Source organism: Leptodactylus fuscus, chromosome 10 (assembly GCF_031893055.1).
Source record: "Leptodactylus fuscus isolate aLepFus1 chromosome 10, aLepFus1.hap2, whole genome shotgun sequence".
In the NCBI taxonomy this organism is placed as follows: domain Eukaryota; kingdom Metazoa; phylum Chordata; class Amphibia; order Anura; family Leptodactylidae; genus Leptodactylus; species Leptodactylus fuscus.
Window position 1 is genome coordinate 50190756 of NC_134274.1, and position 17409 is coordinate 50208164.

Here is a 17409-nt window from a genome sequence, read left to right on the forward strand (position 1 = left end):
TTAGTAAATTGCCAGTAATAACATCTCGCACTTGCTATCTTGGAATTGCCAGTAATGCTTTCTTACTACAGCTCCAAAGTGTTTTATAGCCAATGCATATAGACAGCGAAGAATGTAGTCTGAAACTTAAAGGGGTTGTCCAGTTTCAGCAATATTTGTATAATGAAAGGTTCCACATTTTTCAGATCTATTTTCTGTATACGTCCTGCTTTTCTAGATCTCTGTTTGCTGTCAATCATTCTGCTTACTTCCAGAGAATAAAAATCACCACAAAGCTCAGTAATCGGATCCCTGTCTGGTATTAAGCTGTGCGCCTATTTGTCCATCAAACAACCATGGACTGATTTTTATCCAATGGGGAGTAAGCAAATTGAATGGCAGCAAGCAGAAAACTGAAAACCTGTGAAGAATTATGGAAAATATATTGGAAAAAAATATATATACACTCACCGGCCACTTTATTAGGTACACCATGCTAGTAACGGGTTGGACCCCCTTTTGTCTTCAGAACTGCCTCAATTCTTCGTGGCATAGATTCAACAAGGTGCTGGAAGCATTCCTCAGAGATTTTGGTCCATATTGACATGATGGCATCACACAGTTGCCGCAGATTTGTCGGCTGCACATCCATGATGCGAATCTCCCGTTCCACCACATCCCAAAGATGCTCTATTGGATTGAGATCTGGTGACTGTGGAGGCCATTGGAGTACAGTGAACTCATTGTCATGTTCAAGAAACCAGTCTGAGATGATTCCAGCTTTATGGCATGGCGCATTATCCTGCTGAAAGTAGCCATCAGATGTTGGGTACATTGTGGTCATAAAGGGATGGACATGGTCAGCAACAATACTCAGGTAGGCTTTGGCGTTGCAACGATGCTCAATTGGTACCAAGGGGCCCAAAGAGTGCCAAGAAAATATTCCCCACACCATGACACCACCACCACCACCAGCCTGAACCGTTGATACAAGGCAGGATGGATCCACGCTTTCATGTTGTTGACGCCAAATTCTGACCCTACCATCCAATGTCGCAGCAGAAATCGAGACTCATCAGACCAGGCAACGTTTTTCCAATCTTCAATTGTCCAGTTTCGATGAGCTTGTGCAAATTGTAGCCTCAGTTTCCTGTTCTTAGCTGAAAGGAGTGGCACCCGGTGTGGTCTTCTGCTGCTGTAGCCCATCTGCCTCAAAGTTCGACGTACTGTGCGTTCAGAGATGCTCTTCTGGCTACCTTGGTTGTAACGGGTGGCTATTTGAGTCACTGTTGCCTTTCTATCAGCTCGAACCAGTCTGGCCATTCTCCTCTGACCTCTGGCATCAACAACGCATTTCCGCCCACAGAACTGCCGCTCACTGGATCTTTTTTCTTTTTCGGACCATTCTCTGTAAACCCTAGAGATGGTTGTGCGTGAAAATCCCAGTAGATCAGCAGTTTCTGAAATACTCAGACCAGCCCTTCTGGCACCAACAACCATGCCACATTCAAAGGCACTCAAATCACCTTTCTTCCCCATACTGATGCTCGGTTTGAACTGCAGGAGATTGTCTTGACCATGTCTACATGCCTAAATGCACTGAGTTGCCGCCATGTGATTGGCTGATTAGAAATTAAGTGTTAACGAGCAGTTGGACAGGTGTACCTAATAAAGTGGCCGGTGAGTGTATATTGTATACAATAACATTATTTGCCAAAAGTCAAAAAAACCGGGTTCACACGGGGTTTTTTGGTCCGGACCAAAAAATGGGTAGCTGAGACTGGATGCTGGTGCAGTGCATCGGAATCCAGTTGCACACTCCACTCCGGATTAGGCCCAAATGAATGGCCCTAGTTGGAAGGGAGTGTCCTCAGGTGGGTGTGGCAAGGCGAATCCGCCTGAAGAATGAGCATGTCGCTTCTTTTTTCCGTGAGCCGGAACAAACGGCTCCCGGAAAAAAGAACTGACCGGCTCCTATTGATTTTAATGGGAGCCGTCTTTTTGGTCAGGATTTTGAGGCGGATACGGCAGGGAATCTGTCTGATGATTTGGAAAACTAAACCACACACAAGTCTTTATGGATGGGCATTTTAAAGGCCGCCTCAGGTTCTGGTCCAAAAGCTGGGTAGCCACGAATGAAAGCCGGTACACTGCACCAGCATCCAGCCGCGTACTCCGCTCCGGATTAGGCCCAATGATTGGGCCTACGCCACCCTGTGCAGTAAAAGCTGATCCTCACACTGCTGTAACATCACCGATGCTACTTGAGCAACAAGATCCATGTTCCCACAGCTTTAATTTTTTGCAATGCCCCATGTTTTTCACAAGCTATGCCCCCGGTTGGCAAAAAAACAAAGGTAACATGTTGCTTGTCTGCTGTCATATCCAAAACAATATCTTTTCTCAGACATTTTATAGTTCACTGTCCCATGGGCAAATTCGGAAAAGTAAAACCACCTGATGGTTCTGAGCAGTGAAATGTAATCACAAGTTAGGGAAATTCACAAACGGCATTTAGGAAAGAGAACATTATTTGTAGCAAAGCTCAGAACAACCACACCCAGATCTCTGTTTGCTATATTTGTTTTGCCATAGCAGTTGGAGGTCAGTCTTTAAAGGGAATGTGTCGGCTGTATATGGAAGGACTTATTACAGCAACAGGTTCATACTCCTAGCACCAATGAAACAAGACAGCAGACTCACCTTTGGGCAGTGACAAGTTGATGTACATCGCAGCACAACTTCACAGACTAACAATCACACCATCCTATGGCAGAGTCTATGATATGTAACCTATAAAAGGGGTAGAATGGTTTAAATAAATAAATAAAAAAATTAAAAAAAACCAAAACACCCAAACTCACCAATCCAATTCAGATGCTTCGCTGGTCCCTGCTTTTCTCGACTGTCTATTCACTCTTTCCACATAATGAATAACTGCTAAAATAATCAAGTTGTGGCTGACCTGAGCCGCTGACGGGTATTTCCTGTCTGTCCAAAAGGAACAGGAAGTAGGGACCTCCTATTTATCATGGTCGCAGGCCGAAGCATGAAAAGATCAGTACACTAATGTAGATACTGTACTTTTATATATCTTGTTCCTAACTGAGTAACCCCAAGTATGAATATTTTTCTTAGTACTGTTAGGGCTCGTTCACATGGGGCAAGAGGGGTTAGATTTTGGCACTGAATCAATGTCAGAATCCGCCCCCTCACAATAGAGGTCTATGCAGACCGCTAGTGTAATTTTTTCCGCAAGTTGTTTGTTCCCGCTCATGGAAAAAAGCAGCGAGCTGCCCTTTCCGGAGCAAGAAGCCGAGACAGCTGAATTCAACGCACTGTCAGCTTTCCAGCAGTATATAGAACTGCCTGTGTCCAAATCGGTGAAAGGTCCTCTTTAAGGACCTGTGATGATGTCATATGTGGGCAGAGCTACACGGGATTGTACAGAACAGTGTGCTGTTACACAGGAAGATTAATCTGCTGGGAACAGTCTGATGGAAGGTGAGGAGGAGAGAAGAGACAGCGTGTGTAAGAGGGGAGACATGGGGGTGCTGGCTGTGTGAGCAAGAGGGGAGACGTGGGGGTGCAGGCTGTGTGAGCAAGAAGGGGGGAATGGGGGGGTTCAGGTTCTGGGGGATGGGCACTGTGAGCATATAATACTGTGTGAGGGGGTCACTGGTGAGCACGTCACACTTTTTAGGGGCCACTGTGGGTCATGTAATACTGTTTGGGGGCCACTGTGGGTCATGTAATACTGTTTGGGGGCCACTGTGGGTCATGTAATACTGTTTGGTGGCCACTGTGGTGCACATAATACTGTTTGTTCGTCACTAGGGAGCATGTAATACTGTGTGAAGGTCACTGTGGAGCATATAATACTGTTTGGGGGCCACTGTGGAGCATGTTATACTGTCCCAGTATTGCTTACATGCGGGGCACTGCTCGCTCACCATGTTCTTGATAACTGCAGTTGTGGGTACTAAAAAGCTTTATCACTTTCAAGGATCGGAGATATTGCTTTAGCACTCGTAACCACCATCAAGAATATGTAGGTATAATTGATATGCTGTGATTTCCAAAACCCCAATGGTTTTGAAAATCGCAGTACGTCCACTGCACATATTTTTCCACAATGTGTGGCTGGGATTTGCTAGAATCCCATTCATATTTTTCCACAATGTGTGGCTGGGATTTGCTAGAATCCCATTCACTTTGCAGGAACAGTAAAATGTAGGGTTTCCTGTGGTGTTTTTGCCACGTGAGGCCTCATCCCCCTTTGCAGTAAAATAAAATACACGCTGTAATTTCCAAAACTGTCTCGGAAATCCTGGCAGTTTAGATATAATTGAAACAGAAAATACGCAGAGGAAAGCTCTCCAAACTTTCTGTGCCAAGGGCTGCAGGAAGAAACGTGATGCGTCATGGACGTGGTTTTTCCCACAGCGCTTTTTTGCAGCAGGAAGCCACGTGGGCCCTCGGCTTAAGGAGTTTTCTGGCTCATTTATATTGATGATCTATCCTCAGAATAAATCAATAAGAGATCAGTGCCCCCCTCCCCGCTAATCAGCTATATGAGGGGGCCATGGCGCCTGTGTATATTACATGTCTATAGTGACTGTGTGATGTAATTCCAGCCTTGTCACAGACGCTTATAGGACGAGCCTGTAGTTACATAACATGGCCACGATACGGTTCACTCAGACAGGTGATTCTTCCCTCATTCTGATTCCCATTGAAAACAATTAGTGCAGGATGCTGTGGCTGCCACGGAGGTGTAAAAAATTTTTTAAAAAAACACTCACCTGTCCCCAGCACCCTGTTGTCCTCTGCCTCTGTCTATTCGGTCTTATGGAGAAACCTCATTTCTGGAAATCCTGTACCCAATTCATCTTAGCAATCACATGAGGTGCAGGACTCCCAGCAAGAAGGTGCCAGCACGAGACTGAATGGACACTGGTGGCGGACAACAGTGTGGCGGGGACATAGGAGTATGCTTTTTTATTTTAAACCTCCAGCCCACCACATGGGTTTCTCCAATTCTTGGACAACATATTTAAAGAATTTATCAATGTTTCTAATATTTATGGCCTGTCCTTAGGATATGCCATCAATATTACATCTGTCGGAGTCCGACAGCCAGGACCTCTGTAGATCAGGACAATGTGCTGCAGGTAATGGTGACAATTCTAGGAGCCACGCAGGATGTAGCAGTGGGTTTAGGTACACATCGTATGCCAGGTGAGCAGCGGGGCTCCTGATACGTTATTACCTTTAGCTGCCCTGTCTCAGTACTGCTCATCTACAGGCATCCTGGTGGTGGGCCCCTAAAAACAATTCCACTGGTGGGCCCTAGACACCCCAGTCCTACCCTGAATGCAATGTTTGTCTACAGGTTGGGTACATTCATGTCCACCAATATTCTGAAGCATCTTCTACTTCTAGTTTACCTTTGTTTTACTGTTTGGATAACTGTAGAATTTGACATGTTTGTCCCAGAACATGAACTTACATTTGTCTACATTAAATGTATAGACTCTAGTTCCCCAAAGCTAGCACTCTCTTTTTACATGAACCTTGTAGGCCAAGGCCCCACATAACAAGTCGCCTTTCCACAGTGATTTCCTGAGTTTTACTCTGCAGACTCTCTGACTATTAGAACTATACAGAAAACACCAGAGTTTCTCTAGATATAAATCACATGCTGTGATTTATAAATATGGAACAATTCTTGGTATCGCAGCATTTCCGCTGTAGATATTTTTCTGTAATATGTGGATGGGATTAGCCAGAATTCACTTTGCAGGTACTGTAAAAAGCTGCTTTGGTTTTACATTCACTCTAAAGCCAAAATAACATGTCTCCTATCATAATACATGTCATGTATTCTATATTTCGTACGATTACGATAGTGTAACAGCAAACAGATGACAGTTAATTTTTTTTCCCTGGCACGGCGTTCTCTATACAAGAAAAACATTTCTATAAGTTTGTAGACTACCCATTTTGAGACACAGGGATAACTAATGTGTATGTTTTTCATAGTCAGTTTGTACTTTTATACGTATTCTAGGGAAAGAGGGGTTAATTTGAACTTTTAATTCTTTGAGGATTTTTTTTTTTTTCAAATTGCATTTATTAGACCTCCTAGGGGTCTTAACCCTCAGGCAGGGGTGAACCTGCTTCTTTCGCCGCCTGAGCGAAGTGCAGAAAGCCGCCCTTCCCCCCCGGCCGGGAGGAGGGGGCATGGCTTAGCGGAGGGGGCGTGGCACCTCGACAGGGGGCGGGGCTTAGTGCCGTTCGCCGGCAGAGAGCAGGCCCGGAGACTGCCTGCGCTCTGCCTGAGCGTGAGGGGAGGCTGCTGGAGCAGCGCTGCTCCAGTGGCCTCCCCAAACCACCGCTCCATGCTAAGCCAGTCCAGGACAGCTTGTCCTGGACTGGCTTAGGTTAGCAAAAATGCCGCCCTCCCTGAGGCCCTGGCATAGTGCCGCCTGAAGCGCTCGCTTCAGGTCGCCTCATGGGAGGTGCGGCACTGCCCTCAGGGGGTATGATCACAAATGCAATGCATTATGAAATATCGCCTCGGTCAGCTTTATTGTGCACTGATTACAAGAATTAGCACCCAGCTCTCTACTGTATTATTATGGTTTTCCATTTAATGGCAGAAACCAGGCACCGTCGGCCTTATTGGTGACCCCAGGCGCATGATGTCACTGATGAGAAAAAGTACCAGAAAAAGAGACTATGAATGTCGTCCCCCATAGGTATTTTGGCTCTAAGCTTTCCTAGAGACAAATGCAATAAGACATTTGTTTCAGACAACTTGACAGGGGACAGCTCAAGGACTGACTATAGGTGGAAATGTAATACAGTGACTCACTGTGTATTAGTCATCTCTAGAACAAGACACTTGTGTGAGGTTGAAATAATTAAGTCTTAGCTATACACAAACAAGGTGTGTCCTGAACATGTTATAGCAACTTCAGATGGTGACAAATTTTACCTATGTTATATGCCAAGGATATCAAAAACTTATGCACCAAGCCAACTTCTACCGAACCATTCAAAAACACATAGTTCAAACAAGTAGAGTCCGGCAACACTCCATATAAAATATAACTTTTACTTCTTCATAGTAAAATTCAGTGACAAATCACATACACAAGACAAAACAATTGATTTGTCACTGAATTTTACTATGAAGAAGTAAAAGTTATATTTTATATGGAGTGTTGCCGGACTCTACTTGTTTGAACTATCCAATTTTTGCTCCTGGCCCGAAACATACTGAGCACCTCCAACGGATTTATTCCCATGAAAAGGCATTCAAAAGGGTTAGTCAAAAAGTTACTATACGTTATATGGATTCAAAAACACACCAACTTTCGCAAAATATGCACTTTTGTCTTGCTAGACAAAGGGTCGTGGCTTGAGATTCAACAAAATGTTCCCATGAATTTATTATAAATTCAGTTTTAAACTAAGTCAAATGAGTAGGTGGTATAAACCGTCTACAGATACACCAGGCTCATCATCCAGCTGATGCAGTAAAAAAACCAAAAAGCAGTTTTCCATATAATTCTCAGAGAACACCAGGCAAAAACAAAAAAGTATTACATTCCTGGCAGCTAGCAGCTTTACAAATTTGTATTACAAAGGTTGAGAGCCACAGCTTCAAAACCTTCATTTCAAAACACCTAGTGCCAGGGGTATCGCTAGCAAAGACTGGGCCACATTGCTAACTTTTGACTTGGCGATAATAGCAACAGTATTTGTTGGGGTTCACTCAACAAATACTCTCGCCATGGGCCTGCGGCCTTATTTAGCAATCCATGCGCCTGCTCATGGCCGCCTCTGCTTCACCTTCTTACCTTTAGGGTGCCTCAGTGATGTGATATCAGATGCACGGGGCTCCCTGGAAGGCAAAAGAGGAAGGGACATGCTAGTCTTGAAACAGCTAGCTTTGTTATGAAGTAACCAACTCCTTTCAGTTACAATGTAACTTTTTAACTGGATGAAAATAAAAGTTATATTTTATACTTACCTTTGATTTGATATGAATCCTCCCTGGTTGATGCTGGATTTTATCGTTTTCTAATACTTACCGCTGGTAGGAGTCCATACAGCTCTCCTTGCTTCCCAGGATGATGGAGTAAAACTTTTGGTTTTTCATGGATATGGTGAGCTGAAAGAAATTCTTTTTGTATCTAATCAATGGTATGACACTGTAGTGCTCAGAGAACAGGGGGAATGCTCCCTGTGCTCCTCCAGCTTCATTTACATATTTGCCAAAAATGATATATTTCAAAAATTGCAGAGAGCTAGAGATGATGGAGCTAGAGATGATGGAGCTGATGGAGCTGGAGCAGACAGAGACAGCGCTGGAGCAGACAGAGACAGCGCTGGAGCAGACAGAGACAGCGCTGGAGCAGACAGAGACAGCGCTGGAGCAGACAGAGACAGCGCTGGAGCAGACAGAGACAGCGCTGGAGCAGACAGAGACAGCGCTGGAGCAGACAGAGACAGCGCTGGAGCAGACAGAGACAGCGCTGGAGCAGACAGAGACAGCGCTGGAGCAGACAGAGACAGCGCTGGAGCAGACAGAGACAGCGCTGGAGCAGACAGAGACAGCGCTGGAGCAGACAGAGACAGCGCTGGAGCAGACAGAGACAGCGCTGGAGCAGACAGAGACAGCGCTGGAGCAGACAGAGACAGCGCTGGAGCAGACAGAGACAGCGCTGGAGCAGACAGAGACAGCGCTGGAGCAGACAGAGACAGCGCTGGAGCAGACAGAGACAGCGCTGGAGCAGACAGAGACAGCGCTGGAGCAGACAGAGACAGCGCTGGAGCAGACAGAGACAGCGCTGGAGCAGACAGAGACAGCGCTGGAGCAGACAGAGACAGCGCTGGAGCAGACAGAGACAGCGCTGGAGCAGACAGAGACAGCGCTGGAGCAGACAGAGACAGCGCTGGAGCAGACAGAGACAGCGCTGGAGCAGACAGAGCGCTGGAGCAGACAGAGCGCTGGAGCAGACAGAGCGCTGGAGCAGACAGAGCGCTGGAGCAGACAGAGCGCTGGAGCAGACAGAGCGCTGGAGCAGACAGAGCGCTGGAGCAGACAGAGCGCTGGAGCAGACAGAGCGCTGGAGCAGACAGAGCGCTGGAGCAGACAGAGCGCTGGAGCAGACAGAGCGCTGGAGCAGACAGAGCGCTGGAGCAGACAGAGCGCTGGAGCAGACAGAGCGCTGGAGCAGACAGAGCGCTGGAGCAGACAGAGCGCTGGAGCAGACAAAACTGGAGCTAGAGCTGATAGAGCTGGAGCTGGTAGAACTGCACATGATAGAGCTAGAACTGATAGAGCCGGAGCAGATAGAGATAGAGCTGATAGAGCTGGAGTTAATACAGCTGGAGCTGATAGAGCTGGAGCTGATAGAGACAGAGGAGATAGAGAGAAGCTATTCCAACGCGTGTTCACTTAAAAAAAACGAAATCCCCAACGATAGACTCCCTTTAAAGCATAGGCTTTTCCTCGTCGTTAATGAAAATAAACACAGTAGGTGTCACCACATTCATAACAAACCCTAAAATAAAATTACTATGCTATCTATTCAAAATAATAACGCCCTGAACCTTAAAATTCAGATGTCCAAATTGAAATAAAAAATGTTAAAATTTAGGAACACATACGCAGAGGGATAAAATGTTACTGGTTTAAGGATAAAATGCTTTGGATGGAAGTGTTTATGTATTAAAATGTACTTAAGGCATCAGAGTTATGTGCCAGTAATAGTTACACCAATAAATTCAAACTCTTCAATAAATATAAGTGAGATTTTCTGGAAGGTTTTTATAGTCTTTCAACTGTTATAATTTAAGCAAACAATATGTAGAGAGTGTCCTCTAGTGGTAGCTGAGGACAAACCAACATCTACATAGGGAATGCAAGCTTTACATCAGAAACGGAGGCTCTAAAGCCATAGATATTTTTTATAAAAATAAGTCAGATAAATGCAAATATATTTAGAGGTAAAAGTTTGAATTAAAGACCTAGCCGTGACAAATAGTTTTACAAGAAGTTTGTACCGGGATTAAAAAAAAACAAAAACGTTGCAGCTGTCATTCAGAAAGTGCCACAGTTATCCAATAGAGCTGAACTGCAATACCAAGCAAGACCACACAAAGAGCAGTAACCCATGTTCAAAGGAGTTCACCAGGATATATACTTAAAAAACCGGAGTTAAACTTACCGGTAACGTTGTTTCCATGTAGTCCACCATGACGGCTACACAAGGAGGTTGACCTCTGACCCGCTGTAGGGACAGGAACTGAGAGACTTGTTAAATACACCACTCCCACCACCATTCACCAGTGTTTACCAAATTACAAAGGAAAGGTGCGAAATATAAACTACAGTATACTGTCTTACCTAAAAATATTAACTAGGGAGGGTAATTAGACGCCGTCATGGTGGACTACATGGAAACAACATTACCGGTAAGTCTAACTCCGGTTTTCCATTACGTCCACCATGACGGCTACACAAGGAGATATACCAGATTACAACTCCTAGGGTGGGATTACCGCCGAAAGGACCTTACGTCCAAAGGCTAAATCACTTACCGAACCTAACCTGTAGTGTTTAGCAAAGGCCCGCGAACTAGCCCAAGTGGGAGCCCTGCAAATCTGCTCTAGGGAAGCTCCTCGTCTCTCAGCCCAAGAGGAGGAAGCTGCCCTAGTTGAATGAGCTTTGATGTTCCTGGCTCTGGTAGAGTCTTTGACAGGAGAGCCTGCAGGATTGTCACATTAATCCCCCTGCAATGGTAGTTTTGGAAGCCTTATGACCTTTATTTTTGTACCCCCAAATTTAATTAATAAATTGACATCCTTTCTTCCGGAGGAGGTAGTTTCCAGGTAGGCGACCCCTGCCATTCTGATGTCCACGGCCTGCTACTCCCTCTCTTTGGAATAAGAGGGATTTGAGCAAAAGGAGGTAGTTCTCTTTCCAATGTTCATGGTTCTACCCAAAGGCCTTGAATCACTCCTCCTTGTACTCCCAAGTGGACTTTCTTTTGAAACTGATAGGATAAGGATCAATAGACATAACCTTGTGCTCAGAATCCAGGATGGACAGAATAAGAACCTTCTCTCCCTGGAAAATATCTGGACACTGATCCCGCTGCAGAATAGGCAGAATGTACAGTATATAGACCATTATCAGAACCTGCCAAATGTGTAATAACATAGCCCTTTATCCGAACAGGCATAAAGTGTAACCTACATACACTCTTATCAGAACAGGCCCCCTGTATGATAACATACACTATTATCAGAACAGACGGACCTATTATAGACCGCAGAAGACTGTAACCAATGTACTGTTGTCAGAAAGGGGTTTTATTTTCCAACCACTAGACATCTGACCTTATATAAGTCAGAACCTGTAATGAATATTATGTTCTTGTGCAAAAGGCATATACCATTCAACAATGGTGTTATGCCCGCTATACATATTCCATAATGGTGTTATGTGTGCCATATACATCTGTATATATATCCGCACATAACCGTATATATATCCAACACCATATACTCTTCCCTGATGGTGTTAAGCATGTTATATCTCCATCTGTATATATTGTAAAGTACTGGTGTACTGTATCCACTACACCATTGCACAATGGTGTCATGCATGCTATATACGACTATCTATATACAACATAATATACCATTCAATATTGGCGTTATGCATGTTATATCCTTATATACCACTCCGCAATGGTGTTAAGCATGTTATACCTCCATGCCCATATACCATTCCATACTGGCACAATGCAACCATTATATATCACTCAGCAATGGTGTTATGTAAGCCGTATACACACCCATATACACATCATTACATATCATTCAGTAATAGTGCTATACATGCTATTTCATTATATTCGGTTCAAAGATGGTATTGAGCATGCTATAACTTTCCGTATATGTATTGCCTCCATTATCTACCATTCGACAATGGTGTTATGTAAGCTATATACACCTACATTGTTATACATCCTTCAGTAATAGTGTTATGCATGCTATGTCATTAAATACTATTCAAAGATGGTATAGAGCATGCTATAACTTTCCGTATATGTATTGTATCCATTATCTACCATTCAACAATGGTGTTATGTAAGCTATATACACATGCATTGTTATATATCACTCAGTAATAGTGCTATGCATGCTATATCATTCTACACCGTTCAAAGATGGTATTGAGCATGCTATATCTTTATATATATATATATATATATATATATATATATATATATATGAAGAGCTCAACGGAAAAATGGCCTAAGTCCAAAAATCAATATTGTGAGAAAAACTAAATTTAAAGTTTTAGCCTAAAGCAAACGGGCATTATTGTGGAATATATCTATCCAATGTAATCAGCTAATGAACACCGTTAATCCTAATCATAAGTTGTATTAATTATTAAAAAAATTGCAGCTTCATGTATAAATATTAATTTAATATTATTAATTAATTACTACTATTATTAAACGATGAAGAATAATAATTACCTGCCTCCCTTTTCGGCGCCAAATATGTGCAAAAGTTGATTTAGAGCTTTTTAAACAATAAGACAAAGTTTTTACACTAATATAAACAGACCGGAAGTCACGATTTCAATGAAAAAATGACCAACGAGAGTGAAGTAAGTAAGTTTGTATTGGACTTAGGCCATTATTCCATTGAATGTAAATTCTTCTGCATTGCATTGAAATATATGGACTTAGGTCATTAATCCTAGGTACCTTGTAAACCCAATGCATAGAACGAGGTACAAAGAAGCTTTCTAGGTAATAATTTGAAATATGACAAAATGTGGACTTAGGCCATTTTTCCGTTGAGCTCTTCATATATATATATTTCAATACTGGTGTATTGCATCCATTATATACTATTCAACAATGGTGTTATGCATGCTATATGTGAATATGCACACATTATTTATCATTATATACCATTCAATAATGGAGTTATGTAAGCCTCATAAGTTCATCCATGTATACTGTTCAGTAATGGTGATGGACATGCTATACCTATCTCCCCCATGGAGATAGGTACTTTGTCAATACGTACCCTTCAGCAAAGGGGTTTATATATGTATCAGTAACTGCCTTCAGCCATGAAGCTATACAGGTTAATAAACACCTTTTAGCCATGCAGCTACACGGGTTATTAAATGCCTTTTAGCCATAAAGCTATACAGGTAAGTAAATGTCTTTTTAGCCATGACGCTATACAGGTTAGCCTGAAGCTATACCAGTTAGTAAATACCTTTTAGCCCTGAAGCTATACAGGTTAGTAAATACCTCTTAGCCATTGAGCTATACAGGTTAGAATGAAGCTTATACAGGTTAGTAAATACCTTTTAGCCCTGCCAGCATACAGGTTAGTAAATACCTCTTAGCCATTGAGCTATACAGGTTAGTAAAAGTCCTTTGGCCATGCAGCCATACAAGTGAGTAAATGCCTTTCGGCCCTGAAGCCATACAGGACAGTAAATGGCTTGCATTCCTCCAGTTAATTTTTTGCCTTTGTTCACACAGTGCTCATATGTCAAAGAGCATATAACAAGCACAGCAAGGGTCTGTGTAAGATCTCATTCCGAAATGGCACACCCTGGCATACCACCTTCAGTACATATTGTTCCCAAAGGAACCACCTATATAGACCAGCAATGGTATTATGTATGCTATTAGTACATACAACTCCACATTGGGTTTAACACACACTGTAAAGCGTTATGTCATATCCATATACACACACACATATATATATATATATATATATATATATATATATATATATATATATATATATATATATATATATACACACACACACATACAGAGATACACATCAGTGTACACTATATCTACCTATACACATGCACCTATACATCAATGGGCATTATCCATATATCATAAAGCAATGGTATCATCAGTATCTACCATTAACAACGGTGTTATGCCTGCTATCCCTTAGTATATATTATCCAGCAGTGACATAATGCATCCATTATATATCATTCACCCATGGTTATATACCTATCCATATGCACCACTTCTGTCTTTAGCACAGCAGAATAGTTGGTTTTGATCAGGTCTCAGACCTGACTTTACTCACCGCACCCTTTAGGATGTGGCAGGTGGTGATCAGACCAGGCCAAACTTTCACTGAGGCCCCGCCAGACGGTGTTGCACATGTGCAAACCATTTTGTCAGAATCCAAACTAGCAAGGCTTCACCTGAGATCAGCCTTTCACCTGGGGCGTTTCCCCCCGCAGGGTCTGCGGGATAATCAGCAACCTGCTACCAAGTTTTACTCAAACTAGCAACTGTTCTACCTCTTCTAAGGTTTTAAGAGAAATATACCTACTTTTCTTCATGTCATCTAGACAGGGCACAAGGCGTGGACTGGACTTCTTTATACTGAAAGGCCTAAGTCCTCCAAAGTCAGCTTACCCTCCTCAAGGGCCTTCGCCGTACTTCCTGAGCATAGGGTTTTTAGAATAGGAATGCCAACCCCTTCCCACAAAGTGGTCATTCCCTGGAGGTTTTTCATACACTCTTGCTCCTATGGGAACCTTCCGTCTCCGCTTACAATGGGAGAAATGGAAGCCCAAATTACACTCTGCCCACTAACAGGGAAAACACAAAAAAAATTACTCAGGTACAGAGCAGCTATTCCAAGTACTCACAACACCAAGGGAGCTGGAAGCAGCCAGGGGATCTGTGATTAACAGCTGTGCCTCAAGGAGCAACATGCTGGAGCATACAGTGATACATCACATACCTTGCAGGAATGCCGCCTAGTTCACTCACCGTTCGGCATTCATCCTTGTGTAGCCAGATTCTGCCGCCTCAGCCTCCCAGGAAGCTGGGAATACAGACGCACGCCACTGCACCCAGCTATCTCACATCGTGGAACGCCAGTACGCCAAGGTTGGCTGTTCCTCCCCTGTGTGCTGGCCGGAGCCGGCATCCACTCTACCCCCTGCATTAGCCATAATAGACCGCTGGAAGGGGGGAGTTTTCCACCCAGGGGCAGGCCGGAGCGATACCCCTGTGTCCTTAATGGCCCAGGGAGGCAGGCGCCTTTGACTACGACCGAGGGCCGGACGGTGGTAAAACTTACCTATCCCCCAGACGGAGGAGAGCCTCTCATTCCGACCCTGTGTAGGGACAGGAAACACTGGTGAATGGTGGTGGGAGTGGTGTATTTAACAAGTCTCTCAGTTCCTGTCCCTACAGCGGGTCAGAGGTCAACCTCCTTGTGTAGCCGTCATGGTGGACGTAATGGAAAAAAACCCATAAAAAATAAAAAAAAGCAGAAAGTAAAGGTTAACCACCTAACATATGTTCACAGAGCTAACATGAAGTGGATTCTCCCTTAGCTCCAAATTCTGCCCGCAATCTGCCGCCCATTTAATAGAAAGGAAGATCCTGATTTTATTTTCGGCTAGCAGAAAAAAAATTGGCATCATGCTGGATATTAATCACTGAAAAGAATGGAAGGCAGAAAAATTCTGCTTACTGCAAAATTTGCGAATTCTGTGACAGTTTTCAAAACAATTTGGTGAAGTAGAAAAATAGAACTTGTTCTCACTGGAAATTAGGTTTTTAAGAATCTTTCAAGACAGCACTACAGGAGGTTGACCCTATGTGCTATAGGAGGTTTAAAAGACAGACCCCTTCCTATAGGTATCAAGTGTTTCCAAAGCACCAAGGGACAGAGCGCACAAGTGAAACTAAGGGTGCTGTCATTTATAGAAACCAAATTACCGGTAAGAAATAATTATATTTTCTCAAGTCACCACAGGAGAATACCAGATAACCACCCCAAGGTGGGACCACAGCTTGCAGAACCTTTCTGAAGAAGAGATCCTTTGAAGATGACAAATCCAATCTATAGTGTTCAATGAACTTCTCGAAAGATTAAAACCCCAAGATGGTTTTCTTGATTTAGTTGAATATGGCTTCTTTTTTTTTTTGGATACCTTCGTCGCTTTCTTTGCTCCCTGAAATGGAGTTACAAAGTTTTCATCCTTCCAAGGCTTTTTAACTTCCAGGTATTGTAGATCTGATCTGCGAATGTCTGAAGAATGGAATTCTCTTCCTTTAAAGTGAGATGGATTTTAACAAAGATGGTCTGATTATATCTTGAGATATGTGGAAATCTGCAATGACCTTTGAAAGGAAGTAGGGAATCTACCTGAAGAAAGAAAAACAAAAAACAAAAAAACACCTAACGTCTAGAATGAAACAATAAGTTTCTCTCACTGAGCGTGCCTGCATTTCATTAACCCTTTTGCAGACCAAAACACAAAAGGCACGGCTTCTGACAGCTGTGACTTTCCGCACTGGATTAAACCCAAATGAATGAGCCTAGCCCGGAGGGAGGTGTCACGAGGCGGACGCCGGGGCTGAATCAGCTGTGGAATCCGCCGGAAGAAAGGGCGGCTCGCTTTTTTTCCCCATGAGCGGGAACAAACCGATTGTGGAAAAAGGAAATGACTGGCTCCCATTGATTTCCATTTATTTTTCTCTAGCCTTCAAAGTTCAATAAATGGGCACAGTTAGTTTTCGTGCCTAATGCACTATTTAGTCAGAAAGGCAGTGTCAGACAGGGGTGCGATTTAAAGCTCAAGTCAGAGGCAGCCAGTGTCAGAGCTCAGAATCACACCCTTGTCTGCTCCTGCCTGACACCGCCCTCCCGACAGTACAAAGCCTCTGGACAGCAAACCCCAAAACTAACAGCACTGATTGGTCGGGAATTGTGGGGGCTAGAGGAAAAATTTCAACTGTGCCAGAACCAGTGGTGCAGCACCTATTAACCTTTTCACTGTCAGGGGTCTCTGAAAATTGCTCTGGTTGCCAGAGGAGCAAAATTTCCAGTGTTGAGATTGACAAACAAAACCTAAATTGCAGCATTGGGCTAAGGCCCCATGGGCTGTAAACGCAGCACTAAAGTGCTGCGGAAAGAACCGCTGCGTGAACGCACTGCGTTTTTTTACCGCAGTGCTTTCAACAAAGGTTTCCTCTGCAGACTTTGTTACAATTATATCTATGGGAAAGCCGCCGGCGTTTCCGTAGATATAATTGACATGTGGTGATTTGCAAAGCCGCAACGGCTTTGCAGACGAAGTCGCAGCACGGACACACTGCGATTTGTAAAGTGGGCATGGGATTCGCATGAATCCCATTCCCTTTGCTTGCACTGTAAAACGCCACGATTTTTCCTGCTGCGGGCAAATCGCGGCTTTACATCCCGTAGGGCCCCGGCCTTAGGGAGCCTTCACACAGTTTACACGCCGATCATTCACCTTCACTGGGTGCCGGCATACGCACGCTACAAATTTAAATCAAT